We start from the raw sequence: 2,822 nt of genomic DNA, 5'->3' as shown, positions 1-2,822 counted from the left end.
CCGTCGGGGCGCCCCGGGCTCCGCCCCGGTCGCGTCCGCCAGACCGCGCCCCGTGGTCACGCCCCCACGCCCGCCCCCAGCTTGACCGCGCCCCCGCGGCGCTGGGCTCGGGCGCGCGACCCCGTGGTCGACCCCGCGGGCGGCGAGGGCTGTGCGCGGCCGGGAGGCTCGCCCGGGCCGCTCGCGCGCGTGCCCCACGGCACCGCCGGGGGGGGCCCGCGCCCGTCCAGCCCACGCCGCCCCCCCAGCCGTGCGGATCCCCTTATCTGCGGGCGCGCAAGTGTAGCCACTGGTCAAGGCCGCTGTAAGAAGTTTACCTTCAAGGGGCATCTGTGCAAACCTTTCAGCACGTTAATGATTAGAAAGCTGGGGAGGCGCCTGACAGTGTCGCCTTTGTTTTGTCTTCTTCACTTCTGCAAGAAATCGTTCATGCTGTTTTATGTCTGAGAGGTGGACGGCCGTGACCGGTTAAAACTTTGGAGTGGAAATTTGCCTTTCTCAGTAGCAATGCCTACTAGCAAAATCTTTCCTCCTTCCTGTTTTGAGTGAACCTTGAAATGCTTCTAAAATGTGCAGCGTGTGGGATTTAGTATTTATTTTAGAGAAACTGCTGAGGCAGACCTCGGTGCTCTAGTTTGAATCCCGGTAGGTGGTTTGCTGAGATCGCTGTGTGTGCGGGCGGGTCCCTGTCGGAGGGGAGTGGGACATGGCCCACTCCGGTGCAGAGAGACGGGGTGGGGGGGCAGAGGTGTGGGAGCGTCTCCCGCACTGTGAGGCCCAGGAGTGGGAGCTCACGGCCCCACCGACTTTTCCTAACTCCTTTCTCTGTCCAGACACCTGCGGTCTTCCCACCTGGCCAGTCCACACTCTGCGCATTATCTGCCCCCACACCCTGCCCAAGGTTTTTCCAGAGTTCTCCTCTCCCTTCCCCTCTAGGGCCCTATCCTGCTTTCTTTTCTCTCTTTTTTTTTTTTTCTTTTTTAAGATTTTATTTATTTATTTGACAGAGAGAGACAGCCAAAGAGAGAACACAAGCAGGGGGAGCGGGAGAGGGAGAAGCAGGCTTCCTGCTGAGCAGGGAACCCGATGCGGGGCTCGATCTCAGGACGCTGGGATCATGACCTGAGCCGAAGGCAGACGCTTAACGACTGAGCCACCCAGGCACCCTCTCCTGCTTTGTTTTCTTGCGGCTATCTCAAATTGTATAGCTTATTCACACGTCGAACCCTGCAGCCTCCCTCTCCAGAATGCAAGCTCCCTAAGTGGAGAACAAAGGCACAAAGGAAATGTAGATAAAATTAAACTTCCTTATAACCTGCGGCCCATTGACAAATACTAGAGGCAGGCAGGGTATAAGATTCCTCCGGGAAGCTCCCAATCTTAATGTTAATGTCTTGCTAGAGGGAAAAAGGGAAAAACAACTTGGTTTGATAATAGCCAGGCCTCCAGGATTCTGGGTGTTCTTTAGCATATGAAAATCCTTTTGGAAACTCCTTTGTCTTTACCTCCCCCAGTTCCAAAGTCTATAATCAGTTGCTCCTCACGATCCCAGCGCAGCTCTTTTCTGCCCGTGGGTCCTGTCTCTGTGCTATAATAAAACCACCTTTTTGCACCCAAGACATCTCAAGAATTCCTTCTTGACCCTCAGCTCCAGACCCCAACATTTCCATCAAGAAGGGACTTTTTGTGTGGTGCTCCCCAGTGAGCCTGGTGAAGCCTCTCTTGCACACAACAGTTGCTCAAGAAAGCTTTGAGTCAAGGGCCCCTGGGTGGCTCAGTTAGTTGGGTGTCTGACTCCTGGTTTGGCTCAGGTCATGATCTCAGGGTCGTGAGATCCAGCCCTGCGTCGGGCTCTGCACTGGACATGGAGTCTGCTTAAGATTCTCTCTCTCCCTCTCACTCTGCCCCTCCCCTTGTGCTCTCTCTCTCTTTAAAAAAAAAGGAAAGAAAGCTTTGAGTTAGGAAAGAATGGATGAGTTCACCATCCTGGTGAGACCAGAAGCTGTGTCCTGCAAACACATGGTGACCAGCTATGCCACACCCTCTGGGTTTGCTCACCTGGGCAGGCCCCTCCTCCAGGCCCCCCTCTGGTGGGTGTCCCCCACCCTCCCAGCCCTCCCATGCGGTTAAAACCCTGGCCCTTCTAACCAGCTCATTATATTCACTGTTACTTCATTCTTATCTCCTGCAGTAATTTTGAAATTCCCTAGGGACAGGGAGCATGTTTTAAACGAAGTCTGTATCCCACCCAGTTCAACACGCCTTTCTCAGATCACCCCATCATTCACTAAACATGGGGTTTTGAGCCCATGAGGGTCTTTGGGTTTTGTTCTCCGGTGTCTCCCAAGTTCCTAGAACTAGGCCACGGTCTGTGCTCAGTTCGTGTGTATTTGAGTACATTTCATTAACTTAATGTTGTCGCCCCTGGAAAAACTGCTGCTCTCAGAGCAGGTTTGCAGGGGAGGGACCTGTAGGTTTGCTAGGTCCCAGCACCTAGCCCAGTGCCTGGCACATACAATTCACTCAGCGAGTCTGTAAAAAAATTTAAATTGTCCAGCACTTTGAACAACTAAATTCAACCAGGAGAAAGTCTCCGTATCAAATTTCAACCACTCCTAAAAAATGCCTTAAGACCCTCAATTGCCTTATTCCTGTTCGGGAGGCCATATGGAGGAAGGAGGCAGATGTTGGGATGAGTCTGTTTAAGGAGCTACTTACCTGCCAAGGACGATGTTTATTCTGCCTGGATTTAAACCGCCAGCCTAACAGGCTAGTCCTTTTTCCAATTGCTAGATGAAACGCTCCCAAGGCCAAGAAAAACA

The sequence above is a fragment of the Mirounga angustirostris genome, unplaced genomic scaffold (genome assembly GCF_029215605.1).
Source record: "Mirounga angustirostris isolate CCGP_5_RB_7025 unplaced genomic scaffold, mMirAng1.0.hap1 SCAF_3, whole genome shotgun sequence".
Taxonomy (NCBI): domain Eukaryota; kingdom Metazoa; phylum Chordata; class Mammalia; order Carnivora; family Phocidae; genus Mirounga; species Mirounga angustirostris.
This window is presented reverse-complemented; position numbering follows the sequence as displayed.